Source organism: Rana temporaria, chromosome 4 (genome assembly GCF_905171775.1).
Source record: "Rana temporaria chromosome 4, aRanTem1.1, whole genome shotgun sequence".
Taxonomy (NCBI): Eukaryota; Metazoa; Chordata; class Amphibia; order Anura; family Ranidae; genus Rana; species Rana temporaria.
In genome coordinates, this window is record NC_053492.1 from 249,684,570 (window position 1) to 249,710,575 (window position 26,006).

At 45.9% G+C, this 26,006-nt stretch overlaps 1 protein-coding gene across 2 annotated transcripts in view; it reads left to right on the forward strand.

The window, feature by feature from the left end:
* Window positions 1-9,653: 9,653 nt before the first annotated feature.
* Window positions 9,654-26,006, forward strand: part of KLHL32 (kelch like family member 32) — a 285,677-nt gene continuing 269,324 nt past the window's right edge. For both annotated transcript variants that reach the window (XM_040350130.1, XM_040350132.1), the window contains exon 1: window positions 9,654-10,059. The gene's annotated coding sequence lies outside the window, so the exon portion shown is untranslated. The remainder of the gene's footprint in view (window positions 10,060-26,006) is intronic.

The window sequence follows — 26,006 nt, forward strand, 5'->3', positions numbered from 1 at the left end:
GTCAGGTTGTACCATCTGTACAGTGAGTACTATCAATACTGCCTGCCTGGACAAAAGCACAAAGGGAAGGACTTCTCACAAATGTTACTGTTATTTATTCAGTTCCTGACAATTCTTAGGCCTCGTTCACACGACCGAGGAACTCGACGGGCGAAACACATTGTTTTGCTCGTCGAGTTCCTTGTTACGCTGTCGAGGATCTCGGCGAGCCAAATTTCTCCATTCCCGTCGAGGAAAAAGAAGACATGCTCTCTTTTTGGCTCGACGAGATCCACGACAGTTTCCTCATCGAAAAATGTACACACGACCGGTTTCCTCTGCAAAAAAAAAAAAACAGCAAGTTTCTTGCTGGTTTTTGCCGAGAAACTCGGTCGTGTGTACGAGGCTTCAGAATTGTATGATTTAGTCTCCATTCACATTAGCAGTTATGGGATCTCAGGCAGAATCTGTGCGATCTCAAATCGCACTACAATCGCAAAATGCATGATCAGGTGCTATTCATTTTTCATGGCGCCTAAAATGTGGTGCGGTTTTGCTGTGATAAATGCGCAAAGCTGGTCACCAAAAAGGAGCACTGTGGAGGTTTTTATATGTGATTTTATTTTGCAAGTGTAACTTTTTTTTGGGGGCTTTGAATAAATTTGTATATGGAGAACACCATGGTTTCTGTATTTATTTATTGTCCACACACAATGTACCTATTTTCTCTTTGGGTTTATATTGGAGAAAAATAGTAGAAAAAAGGAGTGAGGGGTGGAAGGGTAGGTAGGTTCAGGTGCACAGTCACACAGTAAGGAAACACTAATGTTTCCAGCATACAGCTCTCGTCGCCACTCTAGCCAGAGTGGGTATTGCTCACCCTCTCACTGGCCTAGCAGCCGGGATGACGCACAAAATAAAGTACAGTCTCTGCCACAGACCTTCCTTTCTCGGTGAGATATTTTGGTCTGGAATCCTCTGCCACAGGATTCAGCAGCCGGATCTCTTTAGCTTTTCCCACTTGAACCTTTAGACCCGACAGGCGACACTGTCAGGCCTCTTGGTGTATGGTGCATCCTTGGATGAAGTTTCCAGGCCTTCTCCTAAGGTACCAGCCTCTTGCATGGTTCCTACCAGGATAGGTCCTCCCCTGGTCTCCTTCATCAAGTGGCTTCCTCCCCCAGGACGGGCAGCACAGGATCACCTCTGCGGTACGGGCCCCAGTCAGACAACTGGGCCCATCAGACGAAGCCGCAGCCCCGGGCCAACATGGTCCCAAAGCTAGGATTCACAACACGCACGCATAGCAGGGTAACCACTCCCACTAATTCGCTGCTGAGGGGGACACTCGATGTACCTTGACCTGACTGCTGCCACCCTTGGCCTGGGGTGGTAATAACACCCCCCAGGCGATCAATGGTGGATCACTCCCAGCACAGCCATGACTAGAACAGAGGCTAAATTGCCCTTAATCACTCTGGTCTGAGCCAAATAAAAGCTCAGACCCCCATTAAATTTGAGGCAGCGCCTGTTCATCAGGAGCAGGGCGCTACATATATATTTGCAGCTGTATTTAATTTTATTAGGTATACACAGGGCCTTTTTTCAGGGGGAACTTGGGGGAACTCAGTTCCACCACCTCTGCCTCAGACCCTTTGTTGCCTGCTCACCACAATCACTTGTAAACACAGAAGTCTGGTTTCTGTGTTTACAAGTAACAGCACTGCACTCTGGGTGTAACCCCCCTGCACTCTGTATGTAATGCAATCCCGGTATTTAATGCCCCTTTAAGACCCTTCTACTGTTTGTGAAATCTGAACGGGGTCATGGTTGAGTTCCTGCACCTATTTTCTGAGAAAAAAAGCTCTGTGTATACATAACGCAGTTTATTATATTTATTATTATTATCAATTTATTATAATCAATTCAATTGAGTTATCTACATCAAATTTATATTACCCCGGTTTGTTTATGTAAGATGGGTAGGTTGGAGTCCCCTGGTGCCACACTGCTCTGGGAATTTTTTTTCCATATGATTTGGGAATGTCCAAAAATACATCAGTTCTTGTCAAGTATTACTTCCTTTATGGAATCAAAATTGGCTTTACCTAACATGTACTCCTGCCAGGTGCCTCCTTTGGGGTTGATTAAGGTGGTAATTATACTCACTTGGTGCCTTATCTGCATTAAATTAGCCTTAGGCCCATGGGCGTCCGCTGAACTTTTTCCAGGGGGGGGCATCATTTTACAGTCACCTATGCTCCGCTTCTTTGACAATGTCATGAAGGGGAGGGGCTTAGTCATTATCCCATAAAGCGCAGGCATGTGCCCATGATTTGCAGCCTCACTGTGCTGATCAAATGTACAATACAGAGGGTGTACAGTATGTGTATATAGAAGGGGTGGATGGTATTGGTATATAGAGGAAGGAAGGTGGGTATATACAGCTCTATATACAGGACAGATGATGTATATCTGCAGTCAGTGATCATGGAGGAATACAGGAAGGAAGATGGGTGTATATAGCTGTATACAGGACAGGACAGATGATATGATCTTTCCTATATCTGGCACCCCCCCTTCACTAATCATACCTGTATGCACTCAGCTGCCCCCCTCATCTGTATATATGTCAGCCCCCCCCCCCCCTGTACACAAACAGCCTCCTCCCTTGACTTGTACTCACAGCCCCCACTTGTAAGGTCATGGTGGTCTTCCTTCTCCCAAGTCCTGTTACCACATGTCCCTTTGAAAAAACATTACAGGCAGCAAAGAAAACATGAGGGTGCACATACAGGAAGCAGCCAGAGGTGGCAGTAAAGAGCTCTGTAAGCTCCGTGACACTGATTTTACAACAGCTGTGGAGCCAACTCACACAAACACAGAGTCAGCACAGCTACAAATGCGAGCATGGCAGACCATTGCTGATTCCAGGGGGGGTCACTCGCCCCCCCTTAACCCTATGAGCGGACGCCCATGCTTAGGCCTCGTACACACGGCCGAGGAACTCGACGTGCCAAACACATCGAGTTCCTCGGCCAGTTCAGCCCTGAAGCCGCCGAGGAGCTCGGCGGGCCGAGAGCTCCCATAGAACAACGAGGAAATAGAGAACATGTTCTCTATTTCCTCGTCGAGCTCCTCGTCGGCTTCCTCGGCCGAAAGTGTACACACGACCAGTTTCCTCGGCAGAATTCAGCCAGAAACTCGGTCGGAAGCTGAATTCTGCCGAGGAAACTGGTCGTGTGTACGGGGCCTTAGAACCTGTGTAATTCATATGTGTTTAGGTTTAAAGCAGGGGTCTCAAACTGGCGGCCCTCCAGCTGTTGCGAAACTACAAGTCCCATCATGCCTCTGCCTGTGGGAGTCATGCTTGTAACTGTCAGCCTTGCAATGCCTCATGGGACTTGTAGTTTCGCAACATCTGGAGGGCCGCCAGTTTGAGACCCCTGGTTTAAAGGGATGAGGTGGCAACCCTAGCCTCCTTGGTGACCTGGATGAAGGTGCTGCTCAGAAGGTTCTGGTTATATGCTAAAAAAAACAATTTCCTTTTGCTGGAAGAAACCAAACCCCCCTACCTTACAGATGTGGGTTTATTTGACCAATCATTCTCTGCCTATGTACAAAATGACTTATACCGCTAGAGGTTGTCCATTTTTTTTTTATAGAATATGGTCAGAGTGGACCATCACGGTGAGGTTGAAATTTAACAGGAGAAGGGGACATACTTGCATAGGGCTATGGATCTATGTCCTGTGATTTATTCTCCATCATGTCTACAAACTTGTGTATGTTGACTGGAATGCTATGCTTCTCCTAACATGTTTTAATCACCAGCTGTTTGTATTTTCTGTTATTTTCAGGATCATGGTAATGAATTGGGTATATACAGTGGCGGCTGGTGGTAATTTTTTTTGGGGGTGGCAACCCCCCCATCCCCCCATTCCCAGTCTGGTTGGTCGTTCGGGTCATCAGAAGCACTGGCACTTACCCCATCTATGGTGGGCAGCAGCTTCCCCTTCCCCTGCTCTCCTTCGCAGGGATCACGGTGGCTTCCCCCGTGTGTCTCCCCCTTCTCCTCCTAGGCCAATTGGAACAATTCTCCTTTTGGCCAATTGGGAAATGGGTCTCAGACCCACTTTCTGATTGGCTGGGAGGAAAATCAGTGTGACAACATTGAATATTCATTCGCTATTGTCAGACAACTGGGTGGGATCCACCCCAAGCCCACCCTTTTTTGAAGCCTATTAAAGCCTCTGGCTCTAATCATGTGCTTCAAAAAGAAAACCCCATTGGAATCCATCCATCTGGTGCCCTGCATGTAGACTAGGGGGCTGGGCGCAAGGCTGGGGGGGGGGGGGGTGCGCGAGCACCCGTAATGGATGGGCCGACACTGGGTATATATATACAGTTGTGCTCATAAGTTTACATCTGGCACAAAGTCATGCCTCGTACACACGACCGAGGAAACCGGTCGTGTGTACATTTTCGTCGAGGAAACTGTCGAGAAATTCGACGAGCCAAAAAGAGAGCAAGTTCTCTATTTCCTCGACGGGAATGGAGAAACTTGCCTTGTCGAGTTCCTCGACAGCCTAACAAGGAACTCGACGAGGAAAACGATGTGTTTCGCCCGTCGAGTTCCTCGGTCGTGTGTACGAGGCTTCATTTGGAGTGATGACACCAAAATGTTGCTTTTTGGCCACAACCATCAACGCTACATTTGGAGTGGAGTCAACAAGGCCTATGATGAAAGGTACACCATTCCTACTGTGAAACACGAAGGTGGATCGCTGATGTTTTGGGGACAGGAAATTTTGTCAAAATTATTAGTAAGATGAATGCAGTATGTTATCAAAAAATACTGGAGGAACATTTGCATTCATCAGGCAGGAAGCTGCTCATGGGACGTACTTGGACATTCCAACATGACAATGATCCAAAACACAAGGCCAAGTCGACCTGTCATTGGCTACAGCAGAATAAAGTGAAGGTTCTTGAGCAGCCATCTCAGTCTCCTGACCTCAATATCATTAAGCCCCTCTGTGGAGATCTCAAACGTGCAGTTCATGCAAGACAGCCCAAGAATTTACAGGAACTGGAGGCTTTTTAACTAAGAGGAATGGGCAGCTTTAACATTGAGAGAATAAAGAGCCTTGTCCACAAATACCACAAAAGACTTCAAGCTGTCATTGATGTTAAAGGGGGCAATACACGGTATTAAGAAGTGGGGTATGTAAACTTTTGATCAGGGTAATTTGGGTAGTTTCTGTTGTCATTATGATTTAAAAAGAGTAAACACAGTTGACTGATAATAAATGGCTTCAGCCAAACACTAACCATGAGTGAAAGAAAAGTTTTAGTGTTATCATTCATATTCTATCAAAAATAGCCAAGAAATCATAAATTCTGTCCTGCCCCAATGGGGCATAGAATTTATATACCGGTATATATTGTTTCTCTGAGCCATTTTTCTATGAACGTTTATATTTAGTTCACATGCTGCCATCTAGTGACATTTTGTGGTAATGCACTTGTTTTCCATGTTCCCTTTCCCTCATGTATGCCACACTTCCTTCCTTTGTAATGCTCCTCCCCTTCTTCCTGTGATTGTACTTCCTGTGTAATGGCTGAAGCTAACAGGCCACATGTAACAGGGGATATGTATTATGCATAGTAAGCTACAGACAATATCATATTTTGACTGCATAAGTACCAAAAGTACCACAACCTATTCATAAATTCTGTCAGGGTATGTAAACTTATTAGCACAACTATATATACTGTATACACAATTGTGTCTTTATTATTGTTACATGATACCTCAAACCGGACGATATGTACCCTGTTTGATAATTATTTTAATTATTTGCTCTTTATTTGAAAACGTATAAAATACCTTTTTAAAAAAAAAAGTTGATCCAAGGAATATCCGATTGCCTCCCGGGGGATCAGGAAGGAATTTTTCCCTCTGCTGCAGCAAATTGGAGCATGTTTTGCTGTTTTTGTTCTCCTTTCTCTGGGTGAACTGTGGATATAGGATTGTGTATATGGGATTGTATGATATTTTTTTATTTTTCCCTTTTATAGGTTGAACTAGACCAGGGGTCCTCAAACTTTTTAAACAGGGGGCCGGTTCACTGTCCCTCAGACCGTTAGAGGGCCGGACTATAAAAAAAAAACTATGAACAAATTCCTATGCTCACGATCATTGCAACCCCCCCCCTTCACCATCATCATTGTAAGCCCCTCATTGCAAGCCCCCCCTCACAATCATTAATTGCAAACCGATGATGATCATTGCAAGTCCCCACCCATCAACAATATCAGCCCCTCATTGCAACCCCCCTCACCATCGCAAGTCCCTCATTGCAAGCCCCCCCCCCTCACCATCATCATCAGCCCCTCATTGCAACCCCCCTCACCATCGCAAGCCCCTCATTGCAAGCCCCCCCCCCTCACCATCATCATCAGCCCCTCATTGCAACCCCCCTCACCATCGCAAGTCCCTCATTGCAAGCCCCCCCCTCACCATCATCATCAGCCCCTCATTGCAACCCCCCTTACCATCGCAAGCCCCTCATTGCAAGCCCCCCCCCCTCACCATCATCATCAGCCCCTCATTGCAACCCCCCTCACCTTCGCAAGTCCCTCATTGCAAGCCCCTCCCCTCATCAGCCCCTCATTGCAACCCCCCTCACCATCGCAAGCCCCTCATTGCAAGCCCCCCCTCCCTCACCATCATCATCAGCCCCTCATTGCAACCCCCCTCACCATCGCAAGCCCCTCATTGCAAGCCCCCCCCCCCTCACCATCATCATCAGCCCCTCATTGCAACCCCCCTCACCATCGCAAGTCCCTCATTGCAAGCCCCCCCCCTCACTATCATCATCAGCCCCTCATTGCAACCCCCCTCACCATCGCAAGTCCCTCATTGCAAGCCTCCCCCCCACCATCATCATCATTACATCTTTATTAGCCCCTCATTGCAACCCCTCTCACCATCGCAAACCCCCCCCCCCTCACCTCACCATCGTAAGCCCCTCACAGCCTTACTCCTTACTGTGCCGAACTGCTGCTGTGTCACGGTCCCGCTGTGTCACAAAGCTCAGTGTTAACAGTTCGGGCGCGCTGTGATAAATGTCCTGCCCTCCTCCTCCTAGACTAGCTTGTGTGATAGACAGAACACTGGCTCTATCACACGAGCTAGTCTAGGTCAGGAGGAGGCGGGACATTTATCACAGCGCGCCTGAACAGCGTGCCAGTGTGACCGAACTGCCCGAACTGTTAACACTGTGAGCTCCGTGACACAGCGGGACCGCTGTGTTACAACCTGCCGTGCATGTCAGGGTGGGGTGGGCCGGTTAAATGTCCTCCGCGGGCCGCATGTGGCCCGCGGGCCGTAGTTTGAGGACCCCTGAACTAGACGAACTTGTGTTTTTTTTTCTTTCAGACTAACTATGTAACTATATGTAGCGCCTGGTTACTTCCAAGTACCGGTGCTTTGTTAAATTTAGAGGGGGATCAGAGAGTTAATTGGCTCTGATCCAGTTATTCTGTTGAATTGGGTTTCTGTCTCAGCTTGGCTGTGCTGTGGGCTTATCTGTTGTTCCTGGGGTGCTGTTCCCACCCCAGGACGATGGGTGGCAGCAGTGGAGTCGAGGTTTGGGTGCTTTTCCCCAGCAGCCTATCAGGAGTGTTTCTCCTCGCTGTGCATGCTGGGGGAGAGTATTTATGAGACAGACGCCATTGGTCTGGGTTCTTCTTCGAGTGCGGCACCCACCTTTGGGGTGACTGCATCACGGCGCCCCGGCGAAATGGCCTTCCAGGCCGGGGTGTGCGTGCCACGTGGTGTTCCTGGTTCCGGGACCATGTTGGTCCGGAACATTTAAAGCTGTGCCAGGGCCCCAGTAATCCATTGGGTCCCCAATTCTGAGAAGATCCCAAGCGAGTTCCCAGTGAGAGGAAGCTGTTCGGTGGGAAGTCCATCTGAGGAGAGCCAAGAGAGGCTGGCAATCCAATAGTGTCTTGACAATCCGCTGGGGATCAAGGGAACCGTTTACTGAAAGGTTGGACGTTGGTGACCTGCAAACTACCTGAAGGAGATCCAGACCAAAGTCTATTAAGGAGCATTACCTCCGCTACCTCAATCCTAAGGAGGGTGTGTGGCAGAGACTTTTCCTCTAAGTTCTGAGTGATACTCTGGCTGCCAGGTCAGTGAGAGAGGCCTGTCCGGGTACGCTCAGCCTCTACCAATTCCGGCTGGAGTGGCGAAGAAGACTAACACATAGAACCGTGTATCTTTGCAGCGGCGTAACGTATCCGATTTACGTTACGCCTCCGCAACTTAGACGGGCAAGTGCTGTATTCTCAAAGCACTTTCTCTGTAAGTTGCGGCGGCGTAGCGTAAATCGGCTGGCGTAAGCCCGCCTAATTCAAATTTGGATCAGGGGGGCGTGTTTTATGTAAATGTACTGTGACCCGACGTGATAGAAGTTTTCCCCGAACGGCGCATGCGGCGTCCGTGGAATTTCCCAGTGTGCATTGCTCCAAAGTACGCCGCAAGGACGTTGGTTTTGACGTGAAAGTAAATGACGTCCAGCCCCATTCACGGACGACTTACGCAAACGACGTAACTTTTTCAAATTTCGACACGGGAACGACGGCCATACTTAACATTGTTACGCCGCACTTACGCCACCATATAGCAGGGGTAACTATACGCCGGGAAAAGCCTAACGTAAACGGCGTAACTTTACTGCGTCGGCCGGGCGTACGTTCAGGAATTCGCATATCTAGCTAATTTGCCTACTCGACGCAGAATTCGACGGAAGCGCCACCTAGCGGCCAGCGTAAATATGCAGTTACGATCCGACGGCGTAAGAGACTTACGCCTGTCGGATCTAACAGATATTTATGTGTAACTGATTCTAAGAATCAGGCGCATAGATACGACGGCGCAACGCAGAGATACGACGGCGTATCTGGAGATACGCCATCGTATCTCCACTGAGAATCTGGCCCCAAGTGTTGTTGGAAGCAGGACTGTTTCCCTATTGCTACGCCTGAGTCTGCTATTTCTCCTTCTACTTCAACTCTCCTATCACCACAAAGTTTTATTGTTTTTACCCGGCTGGGTAATAAAGAGCACAGAAAAAGACACCTGTCGTGGACATTCTGTTACTGCTACATCCACCATACACCCTAAGACGGCGGAGGAGCCATGAGGTAACATGCCACCCAAAACAAACCAGCAGCTCCTTCAGGGGTAGTGCTACATATATATAAAAATTAATAAAAAATTGTTTTTACTGTACTGTCTGTCCTCATGTTGTAAAGTGCTGCGCAAACTGTTGATGCTATATAAATCCTGTATAATAATAATAATAATAATAATACATACATGTACTGTATTACTTGTTTGCTGTTGTTGTTTATATCAGTATTGCAGTATTTTAGTACACTATTCTTTCAATACATATATTTTTTAATGTGTACCTGCTGATACCGTACGTAGTAAGATTATATATCATTGTGCAAAGCAGAACGGGTGACATCAAAGTGATGCCATTTACGACTGGTGGATGGCTAGGGATATGCATGCTGCTGATTTGCTGCGATCACCTGATCCCCATGATCCTGAAATATTAAAGCCTCTTGCACACCTGACTTGTGATGAGAAGGTTGCTCAGTCAGCACCTTCCTGCAGGTGTAGGACAGTAATCAATAGAGGGTTGCCTGCTGCTGCTCCTCATGTGACATACCAGGGGACAGAGCCCTAGCACCAGCAGCATCTACAGCAGTGACAGCTGAGCAGCACAAGGAGGAGGAGCTGCCTCCTTCCCAGACAATACAATCTGCACACACTGTATCAGCTCTAAACATTGCATGTATAACCCCCCTGTCCACATCTCTGCACCGCATACATGTCATTCTCTGGGCATCCAGGCCAGCACCTGACAAGCAGCAGCTGCTGCAGCACCCAGCATTTCAGAGGACAGCCAGACACAGCTCTGATCACCAGCAAGCAGCCTGACTATTTCCATTGCCTGCATCCCTGTCTCTGCCATCTGATCCTGAAGGAAGGTGAGCCATTGTTGTGTTCCTATCAGGTGTCCTTAACCTTTCTCCTAACCTTTGCCATTGCTGCACATTGTTGCATCCTCCTGAATGTGGTGTGTTTTGATCATGCCTTGCCTTCCATAACATGCTCCTCTGTCATTCAGCAGGCAGGCAATGGTCAGTAAGAGGGGCTATGGGGGGCACATATGTACTTTGCGATAGGTAAGCAGTACTGATCTTGGATAGCAGGTACCCAAAGTGGCATCTCGCTCAGCCTCCTCCATCAGTTTCTAGTAGAGTGATGACAATGCCTTGTCTTTCCATTGAACTTCTGGTGTATTTTATGGGTCGCTGACGGATATGCAGTGCGATTACAAGGAAAACATTCTTTGTTGTTGTGCATTTTGGCATTCTGGTGCAGATCCTCGCTGCTGCATTGCTACGTTCCAGAAATGAACAATTTGCTATTCTAATCTCGACTGGCATGTGACAAGCAGTACTATAAAAAATAGTAATTTATGGCTGCAGACCACTGTTTATTGACATTTGTACTGGAACCTTTTTTTTTTTGCTGTGGGTGGCTAATTGAGTGTAGACCAGAAAAAAAAAAGAAGAAAAAAGCCAGGTGTATGACATCATCTGCTGAGTTTTAGAAAACACGAAGCCACACTGAGCGCAAATATTGCTGGAACAAAAAGTAATTTGTGAAATGTTCTGGCGGTGGCCTATAAAAGAATAAATGCCTTCGCAGGCTGACACTGAAAATGGAAAATCAATCTGCCCTGTGACGCTCATTTCACATCATAAAGTCCAAACAGCACATTGCTCCAACTTTCACGTTCTAACCCTTAAGCCCCGTACACACGATCGGAAAACCGTACAAAAAATAACGCCTTCGGAGCGATCGTACCATAATCTGATCGTTAGTATACAGTTTTTGAGAGCTGATCATGACGGTTCATCTGATATTATCCGATCAAAAAAAACAAAACTTGTACGTTACCCGATCTTACGATTTTCGATTAATCAGTACAGTTGTTCGAATATACACTACAACACATTGGGGTTGATTTACTAAACCTGAAAAGAGCAAAATCTGTTGCAGCTGTGCCAAACAGCTTCTAACTTTAGCTTGTTCAATTAAGCTTTGAGAATATAACCTGGAAGGCGATTGGTTGCTATGCAGCGCTCTACCAAATATTGCACTGTTCTGTTTTAGTAAATCAACCCCATTATATCGCTTCCAAATTTGTATTCTGTCGTACGAGAATTTTTGTAACTTTAGTAAACTCTTCATTTTTGATATGAGATGGCATATCATGGGGGAAAAAAAAATACGGATGATCATTCGTCGGATAATCTCATTGTGTGTACCAGGCATTGGGGACAGTACACATCACATGCAGTCCAGTGCGTTTTTTTTCTGCGTGGAAAGTAGGTTATATGGTTTTCAATGGCATAGTTCACACCATTGCGTTCCAGTTGCAGAAAATAAAGTATAACATGCTGCACTGGACTATACTGGAACATTGTTGAACGCACCAAAAACGCACTGGAACACATATGTCCTTATTTAACCACTTAAGGACCAGACCAATATGCAGCTAAATGACCCAAGGGGTTTTTACAATTCGGCACTGCGTCGCTTTAACAGACAATTGCGCGGTCGTGCGACGTGGCTCCTAAACAAAATTGGCGTCCTTTTTTCCCCACAAATAGAGCTTTCTTTTGGTGGTATTTGATCACCTCTGCGGTTTTTATTTTTTGCGCTATAAACAAAAATAGAGCGACAATTTTGAAAAAAATGCAAAATTTTTTACTTTTTGCTATAATAAATATCCCCCAAAAACATATCTAACATTTTTTTTTCCTCAGTTTAGGCCGATACCTATTCATTTACCTATTTTTGGTAAAAAAAAATCGCAATAAGCGTTTATCGATTGGTTTGCGCAAAATTTCTAGCGTTTACAAAATAGGGGATAATTTTATTGCATTTTTATTAATTATTTTTTTTTTACTACTAATGGCGGCGATCAGCGATTTTTTTTCGTGACTGCGACATTATGGCGGACACTTCGGACAATTTTGACACATTTTTGGGACCGCTGTCATTTTCACAGCAAAAAATGCATTTAAATTGCATTCTTTATTGTGCAAATGACAGTTGCAGTTTGGGAGTTAACCACAGGGGGCGCTGTAGGAGTTAGTGTTCACTTTGTGTGTGTTTACAACTGTGGGGGGGGTGTGGCTGTAGGACTGACATCATCGATCGAGTCTCCCTTATATAAGGGATCACTCGATCGATACGCCGCCACAGTGAAGCACAGGGATGTCGTGTTTACATACGGCTCTCCCCGTTCTTCAGCTCCGGGGAGCGATCGCGACGGAGCGGCTATAAACGAATAGCCGCGCCGTCGTCCCGGATCGCTCCCCGAGGGGATCTGACCGCCGCATGTAGCGGGGGGGGTCCCGATCGGACCCCCCACCCACGTCTAGGCAGGCATGTACAGGTACGTTGATGTGCCTGTCCGTGCCATTCTGCCGACGTATATCTACATGAGGCGGTCGGGAAGTGGTTAAGGTTAAGAAAAAAATGGGGGGAAAAAATGCACTGGACTGCTTTAAAAGCGTTAAAAATGCACATGCAAAAAAGTAACTGGAACGCATCCAAACTGCGTTTCTATGGTGTGAACTGGCCCTCAGGCCTGATTCACACCTACTGTATGCATTTTAAGTGCTTTTTGCATTTTGCAGATTTGCATTACAGTCCATTTAACATGGTTTCCTATGGAACATGTTCTGTAGTGCAAATCTGCAAAATGCAAAAGGCACTAAAAATGCATAGGTGCGAAAAACAAGCCTTGATAATGCCTGGTAGACACAATGAGATTATCCAACTGTTTTTTTTTTTTTGCATGCTAATCTCATATCGAAAAAAAGAAGTTACTAAAGTTATAAAAATTCTCCTAGGACAGAATAAAAATCTGGAAGTGATGTTAGGTCTTGTATTGTATTTTTGGACAACTGTACTGTTTAAACGAAAATCGTACGATCTGATATACTTTTGCATGAATTGTCATGATCGGCTCTTGAAAGCTGATTATCTGATCGTGTGTACGGCTCATAAAATAATTGGAGAGGGAATCTACAGTTGGATCATACAAAGGGAATATATTATATAATGCTTGAACTATTAAAATGTTTTTTTTTTTTTATATATATATTATAACATTTTTATCAACAAATATTGTCCTCAATAGCTACAAAGGATCAAAAATCCACCAAATGCCTTTGCAAAGCCAGATATAACCTTTCTAAAAGTAGCAGCGACTGCATCACTGTACATAACCTGTGTAGATCTGTGGGAGTGACCCAGCAGGCTCCACCCACCACTAGAAATCTACAGGAGGGGGTGGCGACAAGACCAGTCAACTAGCACAAAGAGGGAGAGAAGCAGGGACCGGTCTTTATTACGGGAAGCTCTTGCACAGAGGGAAAGTGTGATGACTGCACAGATCTGGAATAAATGCACAAAGCACACCTCGATCCAAAGAAGAATACACATGCCTCTTGTATTTAGGCAATATTTGCTTTAGCTTTTTATAGTTCCCTAGGCCAGCTACGCTGAGAACATATCCATCAGATAGCAGCATAAGCAGGGACAAATGCTGTGCCTATGCTAAGGCATTAAGAGATAATCATGCCACTGTCTGGAGCTCTGTAAAAGCTTGTCAACTTGTTATCAGCACTGAAGTTTTCCTAAGGATGGTTTGTATGGCATTGGATTAAAGCAGAGTATAGATTTCTAGGAAGGAAAGTGTGGCCCGCTGTTTGTACTGGAAATTTAAAGGGTATCTTCACTTTCATGGGGAAAATATTAGCAGATAAAAAATACCAATTTCCTTATAAGTGCCCTGGAGGTGCAGCAGGTGATTGATAATTATAAAACCACTCCCATACAGGTTCACTGTGCACAAGGACACAGACAAACACACAGGGATTGCTTGTATTTTCTACTTTGTTTCAGTAGGTTGTCTTGAAATATTTTTTTTTTTCAACCACAGTCAAATCTTATTTATAGGTTTAAGTGGGTGTAAGGTTCACACTGAGCTGCGGGAATGAAGCCGTGCGAGTTTAGCTGAACTCGCACAATTTCACTCCCGCTTGTCAGTGCCAACTTTCGGGGGCCATTTCAGAGACATCTGTGTAAATCGCAGCCCAAAATTGCAAAAAGTAGTACAAAAACGAATTGAATGAAATTGGCGTGCCGTTGCACCGATTAGGACGGTGCCATTAATGGCAATTGCCACCGATTTGACATTTGTCGAATCGCATGCCAAAACTCTTCAGTGTGAACCAGGGATAATAATTTTTGGATGGAGAAGAGAAGGGTTAGGGCCTATGCCAAGTTTTTATTAATGTTTGTACCCCCGCTGGATAGTTTTACCTTTCTATTTTGCCTTTTTGACCATTGTCATCAAGACTGAAAGTGGGAGGGAATGCAAAGATTTTGAATTGTCACCAGAGGAAGAGGTTGTATAAAATCCTCCAATGTAGTCATCGGTTCCCGTGACCGCTCTTGATGATATCAATTCTGTTGGTTTTTGAGAGATTTGTTCTCAATTCTTTTGTCTCCTGAGAAATCTAGGTAGTGGGACTGGGGCAGAAACAAATAACATGATAAACACTTCCCAACTCTCTCCAAAAAACACACATATACTTTAAGCCCCATATACAAGTCCAAATCGCATGACAAGTCGCACCCCATTGTGGGCAATTAAACAGTTCAAATCGGTGCAACCCGAACTTTACGTTGCAGCATCAATTTGAACAAACTGTTCCTGCACTTTTTTTATGAGATTTTAAGGTGCGAATTGCATGGACATCTGTGCATGAATTTGCACACTCAGCCGAGTCGCACCTGAAGTCGCACTGACCTGCAACTTTGAAATTGTGTGACTTTAAGAGAAGTCACATGTTTTCAAAGCTGGATTCAGTGTGACTCATTTATACAATAGGGTGTGTCAGAACGCGTGTGTTTTTTTTTTGTGCATTCCCGTGAAAGGCACAGAAATAGTGCAGCCACAATTTTTAAAATCGCACACCACCAAACCTCACGGTACTGCGGTACCATGCATTATTGCAGCCACAAACACGCACGTCAGAAGGCAGTGTGCAAAATCACACGATTTTGCGCATGTTCCTTTGTTGCACCTGGTGTGCACAAACACTTATGCTGCGTACACACGATCGGAATTTCCGATTAAAAAAGTCAGACTGAATTTTTTCATTGGATATTCCGACTGTGTGTATGCCCCATCGGAGTTTTTCCTTTGGATAATCCGACGGATTTAGAATGAGAACATGTTCTCTTTTTTTTGGAAATTACGTTCGTCTGAATTACACTCCGAGTATGGAACTCCAACAGAGAAAAAACTTGCATGCTCAGAGTCAAGTCGATGCATGCTAGGAAGCATTGAACTTAATTTTTATCGGCTCGTCGTAGTGTTGTAGGTCACCGCGTTCTTTATGGTCGGAATTTGGTGTAACAGTGTGTATGCAAGTCAGTTTTAACTGAATTTTGTCGGAAAAATCAGTCGGAGTTTATCCCAACGGAAATTCTGATCGTGTGTACAAGGCATAAGGCTATGAATAAGCACTGAAGCACAGTGCGAAACGCGTTAGCCTTTTCCTGATTGTTTGCTGTGGCGTGTGATGTTCTGTGACCAGTTTTAATAAAAAGGAACGTTTTTGGAGTGTGGCTGTCCCAGCTTCTTCTCTTCAATAAGGCATAAGGCTACATTCACACCTGGGCCTTTTGAAGCACAGGCAGAATTGCCGCTATCCTTGCCACGATTTCAAAACACTCTGCTAAAATGTCAAATTGTGCAATGTGCATTTTTAGTTGCAATTTATTTTAATGGCACCTAAGGGCTCTTTCACACGGGCTGATGAAAAAGGGACATACATTGGTCCCTATGAGATCGCGGGTGTCAGCGAATGAATATCCGCTGACACCCAATCTCACCCGGTTCCGCAATCCTCCGATTCTGCAGACGGAGGAAAACCCAATTTTTCTATCCGTCTGCGGATCGGATTGGGTGAACACGGACAGGCGGTCCGTGTTCATCCGATCCCCCCCATAGAGGAGAGCAGAGAAAATACAGGGCGGTCCCTGCACAGTGTGCGGGGACCACCCTTTCAGCCGCCGGCTCAGCGAGGATCAGCGGAGAAATCCCCGCTGAGCAAGCGGAGGTTCACGGGGCGGATCATCGCTGATCCGCCCCGTGTGAAAGAAGCCTAAAAATGCAGTGCGGTTCTGCTAAAATTGTTGCACTATAAATTCTGCTGTAATTGCGGCAAACCGCATCACACGAAGCTTGTCGCACGAAAGAAGCCCAAGATCCTTTTTTTGGTGAAAAGTTTCACGTGATACGGTTTTATGCGATTGCAGTATGATTTATTGAGTGACAATTGCGGCAAAACCTCACTGCATCTTTACGTGCCTTTTAAAATGAACGGCATCTGAAATGCGTGTTGTGCGATTTGTCATTTTAGCAGAGCGTTTTGGAATTGTGCCAGAATCGTGGCAATTCTGCCCTCGATTCAAAAACGTCCAGGTGTGAATGCCGCCTTGGCGTCATGCTTAAAAAAAAATTCAAGACCTTTTTTCAGGTGTTTTTTGGAGCAGAATTGCACATTTTTGCAGCTTTTGTGATGTGTTTTTCACTAAAAGATGTAGATTGCTACTGAAAAAGGGTCAGGGAGAAAACATGCAACGACATGCTCAAAAAAAGCTTATGGAGTTAATTTACTAAAGGCAAAAAGACTGTGCACTTTGCTCTCTACAAGAGCAGTTGCTTCAGAGATTAGTAAATGAGCAGAAGCTCTGCTGACTTCCATCACCCAATCACGTGCAACAAGCAAAAATGCTGTTTTTTTTATTTTCCTTGCACGTGATTGGGTATTCTTTGTAATGTGAAGCTTTACATCATTTACTACGCTCTGGGGTAACTGCACTAGTAGAGGGCAACTGCCCTTTGCAAAGTGCACAGTCTATTTGCCTTTAGTAAATCAACCCCTAAGTCTCTCTTTTCAGGTGTTTCCATTGAAGTCTATGGGGACAAAACTGCAGGGATTCCCTCAATTTGGAGAGATTTTTCTCTCGCTTCCTGTTTTGACTATGGGACAGGAAGTGAAGGGAAATCTCCCTAATGGGACTCATTACAATAAAAAAAAAAACTGACAGATGTAATAACCCCCCCCCCCCCCCCCTTACTACTTTGAACAAAAAGGGTCACCCAGGGCCAATATGAATGGTAAAAGTTTGGAGGTTTCCAGATCTGCACACTAATAGTGGATGTGTGGTATTATACTATGTGTTGAATTCTTTTTTATTTCACATTTTCCTACAGTATGTCCCTAGTGTATTTGTGATACTGGATGTTGAAGATGTTGGATTGTAAACTTTCCTTTAGCCGCAAAAGAGTCATGCCTCGTACACACGACCGTTTTCCTCGACAAAATCCATCAAGAAACTTGGTGGCAGAGCTTTTTTGCCAAGGAAAACGGTCGTGTGTATGTCTTTCATTGAGAAAACTGTTGTGGATCTCGACAAAAAGAAAAGAGAACATGTTCTCTTTTTTCTCATCGGAAGTCTCAATTTCCTTGTCGTGTTTCTCGTCGGGCTGGTTTACGACGAGAAACACGTTTGTGTGTATGCTTAGAAACCTGCGCATGCTCAGAATAAAGTATGAGACGGGAGTGCACCTTCGGTAAAAGTAGCGTTCGTAATGGAGATAGCACATTTGTCACGCTGTAAAAATGATTGCATCATTTAGATGCTGCACATTTAAATCATCTTTAGAATGGTACAATAATGAACAATAATGATCTTTTTTTGCAGCTGATATTCACACAGAGTTCTGACTAACTTTTTGTAACATTTTTCATGCTGATCTCATAAATATTTTTGATTAATTTATATAGCAATATATATATATATATATATATATATATATATATATATATATATATATATATATATATCTCCAGGGCTCAAGATTTCAAGCCCTGAGCTTCTAGCCAGGCCTCAAGTGTTACTCGCCACCTGTTGCCTCACCTGACCCATACACTGCCCCGCCCCTAATTCTGCCCCTAAACACGCCCTTGTAGATTATCTCTTGGAATGACACTGTTAAATGTTTTATGCCGAATCAAGTTACACAATTAAATATTACCAACAACAACTTTAACAAAATGGGACAGGGCACTGAGGCAGACCAGAGGGACAGGGCACTGGGGCAGACCAGAGGGACATGGCATTAGGGGAAGACCAGAGGGACATGGCACTGGGGCAAACCAGAGGCATATAGCACTGGGGCAAACCAGAGGCATATGGCACTGGGGCAAACCAGAGGCATATGGCACTGGGGGGAAGACCAGAGGGACATGGCACTGGGGGGGAAGACCAGAGGGACATGGCACTGGGGCAAACCAGAGGGACATGGCACTGGGGCAAATCAGAGGGACATGGCACTGGGGCAAATCAGAGGGATATGGCACTGGGGAAAACCAGAGGGATATGGCACTGGGGCAAACCAGAGGGACATGGACTTTTTTACTTCTGCAAATATTGCTCTCCCTCTTCTTATGTACAAGACTCCCTCTCCTCCTCTGCCTTCTCTCTAGAACCAGGTCTTTTCCCCCATTCTCTTGCTGTCTCCTCTGCAACCCCCATCCATCCTCCTCTCTCTCTCTCTCTCTCTCCCTCTCCTATTCTACCCACTCTCATAATCAGGAGCCCCTGTTCCCCCTTTCATTCAGTCGGGCAGTGAGGAGAGGAGCTGCAGCACAGCGGGAGAGAGTACAATCCAGCACCAAGATTCACACACCTGCATAGCCAATGACACCACAACACAGCGCACACTGACACTGCACAGCATACTGCCGCTCTCTTGTCAGGGCAACTCTTGGTGAGCGCTGTGCTGCACTGCCTACCTGGGAAACCCAGAGTGGTGATAATCGCAGTCCTCCAGCTCACTTGTTCCTTCCTGCTCTCTGCTCTCCAGCTACATTGGTCAAGTTGGGAAGCCAGGCTCAGAGAGGTCATACTATCAGGTCCCATGGCTTAACAAGAATTGTAAGGAGAGCACCCGTGTACTGCTCTGCATGTGTGCGGCTCACCCGACTACTTTTCCTGGGCACGCACCTTTCCTCTTCGGCCGCCAATCGCAGCGTGGCTCTAAGGCCCCGTACAGACGACCGAACATGTCTGCTGAAACTGGTCCGCGGACCAGTTTCAGCAGACATGTTCGGTCGTCTGTACAGCCGAGCGGACAGGATTCCAGCGTACATTTGCCCGCCGGGCCTTTTTCCAGCGGGCAAATATTTCTAAACATGTTTAGAAACATGCCCGCTGGAATCCTGTCTGTCGGACATGTTCGGTCGTCTGTACAGACCTACCGTACATGTCCGAGCGGCCACCATCCCTCTCATGCGTCGAATGACTTTGACGCATGCGTGGAAGCATTGAACTGCCAGGGCCGCGCACGTTACCGCGTCATCGTTGCGGCGACGGCGCGGCCTCGTCGCTGCGCATCGAGTACGCGCGGATTTCTGTATGATGGTGTGTACAGCCATCATACAGAAATCTCCGGGCAGACATGTACGCTGAAAACGGTCCGGCGGACCGTTTTCATCGTACATGTTTGCCCGTCTGTACGAGGCAATAGTGCAGGCACAGATTAGACTGTTGGTCATGCAGAACTGCTATCACTCGCCCACAGCTTAAATCCACTCGCCAAATGCTAGCAGGCGAGTGGAAATTTTGAGGGCTGTGTATATATATATATATATATATATATATATATATATATATATAGCGGTGTAGCGTGGGTTGTCAGCACCCAGGGCAGGGCAAGAGATTTGCGCCCCTAACCCGCAGACTTTTAGCACTCTCTGCTAAGTCCCTTCTGCTAGTACAGTAGTACTGATCAACCTGATTCCTAGACCGACCTACCTGACCACTATATCAGGGGTGTCCAAACTTTTTTTAAAGAGGGCCAGATTTGATGAAGTGAACATGCGTGAGGGCCGACCATTTTGCTGACATTCTTTAAACCATTAAAATTCGGTCTAAGTGTGTTCGTCCGAGCAACTAATACACTGCCCAACAAGAATTCTCTTGCCTTTGTGGCTGTGTCTGGTGAAGAGATGAGCTTGGGTGTGTTATTTGGCTATACTGTATATATTTCTTTTGTGGCCCCAATGAATCCCAGATCGCTGCTTAGGACTAAGGATGAGCTTGGGCGTGTTATTTGGATATACCGTATTTATTGTCGTATAACAGGCACAGCCTTACCATTTCCATGAATGCAGCCTTACCATTGCAACCAATGCAGCCTCACATGTGCCATAAATGCAGCCTCACATGTGCCATAAATGTTGTTTACTCCTTGACCTCTTTAATACAAAGTCCCGCCTCTTATGATAGACAGAACAATGGCATCCCAGGATACGGGACTTCCAATAGAGACGCTGCTGAGTAAACAGGAGATTCTCTTCATGTAATCTGATGGCGCTTGTCCTGCCCCCTCCCTGTCCCCTCCAAGGCAGCGCCAATAAATACAGTATATATCTTTTGTGGCCACAAACAATATATATATCCAAATCCCCAGGGGGGCCATATTAAATCAACAGGGGGGCCGCATTTGGCCCCCGGGCCGGACTTTGGACATGCCTGCACTATATTAACCTACCGGATTCCTATACTGACCTGCCTGATTCCTACACTCACCACTAAACTGACCTATCTGATTTATATACTAACCACTACACTGACCTACCTGATTCCTATACTGATCACTACACTGACTTACCTGATTCCTATACTGACCACTACTACACATTATTATTATTGCTCACTGATTAGTTGCAAGACGATACTGCACATAATTACTGCCTACCCATTGTTTGCTAGAGGTTACTGCACATCATTACTACAAACTGATTGGTTGCTAGAGATTCAAGCAGATCATTACTGTTCACTGAAGGTTACTGCATATTATTAATGCTCCCTAATTGGTTGCTAGACATTGCAGCACATCATTACGGCTCATTGATTGGTTGCTAGAGGTTACAGCACATCATTACAACCCACTGATTTGTTGCTTAAAGTTACAGCACATCATCTCACTACCTGCACACCACAGACTGCAGAAGTGACAGGACCCACTAATAGACAGAAAATAAGAAATATAACTAATTATTAGCAAAGAGGGTTGAGGGGTGCGCTGTGTATGGAGTGCAAGGCTGAGGGATGAGCTTTGTACAGAATGCAGGGTTCAGAGGTGCACTGTGTGTGACTTGCAGGGATGAGGGGGTGCACTGTGTGTGGCTTGCAGGGTTGAGGGGATGCACTGTGTGTGGCTTGCAGGGATGAGGGGGTGCACTGTGTGTGGCTTGCAGGGTTGAGGGGATGCACTGTGTGTGGCTTGCAGGGATGAGGGGGTGCACTGTGTACATCTCCCCCCTCAAAATCAAAGCTCTCTTTCCCACAGATTCCAGTTCAGAGCTCTGCTCCAGCCCCCCTCCGGTTTCCTCCAGTTGTAGGTGGTCAGTGCAGGGTCAGAGTGCCGGGAAGGCATAGCAGGCACATGCAGGACTCAGAATAAGCGGCGGTGGTCTGAAGTCGGGGCTGTGGGGTGGGCTAAGTGGACAGACAGCATGTCGCACATGGACCTTGTGTGTGCGGAGTGGCGTGTAATGGAGAGGATGCCTCTTGAGTCGCCTGCCCTCCTCCTTCCCCCCAGTCTCCGCACGGTCACAATCCTTGGGATCATCATGGGTGGTCTTCAGTGTTCATTGTCTCACTGATGTGTCGCCTTGAGGCGATTCAGTTCGCAAATGTAGTGCAATACAAGTTTTTCACTCACTCACCGCTGGAGCCTAAGCCAGGGCTGCACCGCAACTTCTTCCTCATAGCGAAGCGGAAGAGCTCACAGTCTCCTAGACTGCACAGCACAGGAGAAGAGCTGCAGTTAACCTGCCACCTGCCGATGCTCCCCTCTAAATTTTGCGCCCAGGGCGACCCCCCCTGCCCCCCCCCACGCTACGCCACTAAATGTATGTGTATATATATATATATATATATATATATATATATATATATATATATATATATATAATTTTATTTTTTTAAATACAGATCTGCATTTTTAATTATTTAATTTCTAGTCAACTCCATGATTTATTTTTCATTTTGTTGTGTCAAGTTACCACAATTTTAACATTATTGTTTGGTGTTATCTGATCTGTCCCTTTATAATTAGGCCTTTTGTAGTTTTTTGAAAGTTAACCTGCCTACTCACAAGCTACATTTTTGGGTTGATTAAAAACACATAGGCAAGTATGAACTGCTAAAAAAAAAAAGAAACTATATATTCAGGTATAGAATATAAATAAAATAAATAGAAGGCAGCGCTGGAGAAACTGCTGCCATTTGTGCAACTCTGTGTGGACACTAAAATTGGGACATTGAGAAGCACATACAGGAGGGAGCCCAATCTGGTCCTGGACTCCCAGAGGTCAGGAACAGCAGCAGGTCAGATATATGTCCCAAGTTTGTGGTACTACAACAGGCTGTCTTCTGTCAGACCACCTTGAAGCAAGGCCATCACTTTCTGGTCTTTCTGGTAGCCTTCCCTACAGCCTTCCTTGCTGCCTTCCTTGCTACTTTCTCTGCAGCCTTCTCTGCAGCCTTCCTTCTCCGCTTGGCTGGAGCCTGTGCCTCGGGAGGTGTACTCGTGCCAGGTGGAGGAGAAGAAGGTGGAGGAGAAGAAGGTGGAAGAGAAGAAGGTGGAGGAGGTTGAGAAGAAGGAGCTGGAGGAGGAGGTTGAGAAGAAGGAACTGGAGGAGGAGGAGGTTGAGAAGAAGCAGGTGGAGGAGGATGGCCGTGGCTACAAATTACTGTGTCTTCGGTAAGTGTCCCCCTCTCCCCCTTATTGAGCAGACTAATTAGGAGGGGCTCAAATATCCATGGTCCATGGACATTTGGCTAATTTTGCCCATTACTAGGGTGCCATAGCCCTCTTCAGGGGTGGTAGGGTGTTGGAGCGTGGCCTGTGCCTCTTTAATCAGGGCCAGTGCTGCCTCGCTCACACTCCTATCCCTCCTGGTCCTTCTTGTTGGAAGGCAGATGGGTGGCACCTGGCACCTTGTTCTGCCACTTGGCCCTGCCACCTCCTCTGTGCCATTTGGACCTGCCACCTCCTCTCTGCCACTCACCCCTGCCACCTCCTCTCTGACACTCACTCCTGCCACCTCCTCTCTACCACTCACCCCGTCCTCCTCCTGCCTAACATTTTCCAGACCCTCATCCTGGCTGATGTCTTCCTGTGTATAAAAAAGGGACATAGTTTCAGTTTTGGGTTCATCAATCACACACAATTTTCAGCTCATGACTGTTGCAAATTGATTGAAAATAAATAGAAAAGACAATCATTCTGACCCCAGCAGTTTTCATTCTTTTCTCCCCAACTTTGTGGGACACTACTGTATTAATATGGAAAACACTTTTAGATCAAACATTATATATTTTTGACATATTAACATCTATTTTACAGCATTTTTTTTTAAATACATTTAAAATACTATACCTGGCTACAGACAGCCACATCCGGGTCTTCCTCCAGGATGGAAGGCTCATCTTGCTCCTGAAAAGGCTCAGCTTGGCTGCAGGGAAGGCTGGAGGGTTGGCTGGAGGGTTGGCTGGAGGTTTTTCTGGAGGGAAGTCTGGGGGGAAGGCTGGAAAGTGACTGCTTTGCTTCAAGGTGGTCGTTGAGAAAGGATAGTCTGCTGTAGTACCACAACGACGGTACATATACCTTTCCTGCTGCTGCTCCAGACCTCTGAGAAGCCAGGACCTTGTTGGGCTCTCCCATGTATGTGCCTCCCAAGGTCCCAATTTTAGTGTCCAGCTGTTCGATGGTTACATGGGGCATCCTTGTGTGCACAAATGGGAGCAGGCTCTTCAGTGCTGCTGTCCTTAGCCCTTTTTGCCTGTGTGTGGGGTCTTTTGTCGCCCAAAGAGCGGGCAGCTCCCTTAAGCGATCAATGAATTCACTAAGGAACTCCTTTTCATTAAATGGATTCATTTTTTCTGCAAGACAAAACAAAAGACAAATATACCAATGTCAATCACAGTCTATAAACTCTAGTAATTTTTATCCCCATATAGGCCTTCAATCTCTATGCAGTATAGACCACTGATGTCCCAAGTTCAAATCATACCTTCGTTCACACGTTCGCCGCTTTTACTACTTCCTCCGCACACCGAGCGTAGGTACCACACATGTGTGTTAAGCTTTATATACACTATGCATGCGTGACACTCCGCACACGTCGCCCGCCCATGACGTTCTTACTCGATGTTTCCCCGCCCCTTCTCTTTTGGCGCACAAATGACATGGCGGAATCAGATGAGCAGGTGTCTCCAATTAGGCCAAGTTCATCCAAAAACTACGACATGGCGGAGAATGATGGAGCAGGTGTCTGTAATTATTAATTTGTCTAACGAAGACACAAGCCCGGAGCCTGATGAGGAAACGTCACAAACGAGGAGCAGATACAAGGCATCTAACATGTCCTACGCGGAAATGGTGGACATATTGCTAAAGTCTGATTATGATGGCAAGCATGGGCCCTATAACCACCCTAATTTAAAGTGGAAGTAAACCCTCCTATAATTTTCAGGCAAGGAAGCTGCCATCTTGGCCACTGTTTAATCTTCAACTGCCATGATGCTGCACATGTGATCAGTTATGACACCAGCCATTGGATGGTTTGACAGTTTGGTTGGGAGCACAACCAATGTCACAGTTAGCATTCCCGGCATGCCAGGAATGTTACTGCTTTTTGAAACTGTTAAATTGATGGGTTTACTTCTGCTTTAAGGAAGGCCAAAATTATGAAAAAAGTGGTAAAAAGTCTGAAGAGACATTTTGGGGTAAAAAGATCGAAGGAGCAGCTCAGAAAGAGGTGGTCAGACCTCATACTAAGGGAGCCGGAACAGTTAAGGAGCATTAAGAGAATGCTTGAAAAAAGTAAGTACTTCTCCTGTGTCCCTATTATTATTGTTTTTCAGAACTTTCATGTTGCTCCATGTTGTTGCTTTTTAATATTGGACCTTAGAAAATTTCGGACATTTCAGACACATCGTTCGGCCACTACATACAATGTTTTATGAAGATACAGGGTTAAAAATATGGGAGATGCCTGTCGTGAACTTCAAGTCCTGCAAGCTTCTCCCAGTTGCCAGATAGCGTAACGTGGCAACTAGCCTCTGCTCAGCGCTGATGGTTTCCCACATAACGGTATCCTGCCTGGTGATACAAAAATATAGAATATCCAGGCTCTAACTTACCGACCAATCAGCAACCAACCAAATTCACCTGTCTAACTGTGTGCGTTAAAAACAGAGGTTTAGTTGCACGCATTTGCAAATGCATGTGTAAGCTGCAGGCCCCGTCAAGGCGCTCTGTATACTTCAGTCCTAACTATAACATTGCATTTTAAGTCTCCTCAGTAGGAGCACATGACTGCTGATGGATAGATAAGGGGCAGGTGACTGGAGGTAGCCCAGCCCTCATTAAAGGGGCAGGAGCACACTGCACACTCAGCACATGGAAGCAAAGGTGCCAGTGTGCTGCCTGACCACAATGACATAAATACAACAAACAAAAGTCACTGCCCCTACCTATGACTGGTCTCTACAATAAGGAGCGCTGGAAAGGAAGAAGCCTGGTGATATAGGGCTACACCAAAGTCAGAAACGAGCGGACAGGAACGCACTGTAAAACAAATACGACCTGACTACACGCCCTGAAAGACCAGATACGAACCCACAAGCACAAACTGAACTGCAGAAAACGATCTAAAAGCACGAAGACTGAAAAGCGTGAATCGTCTCT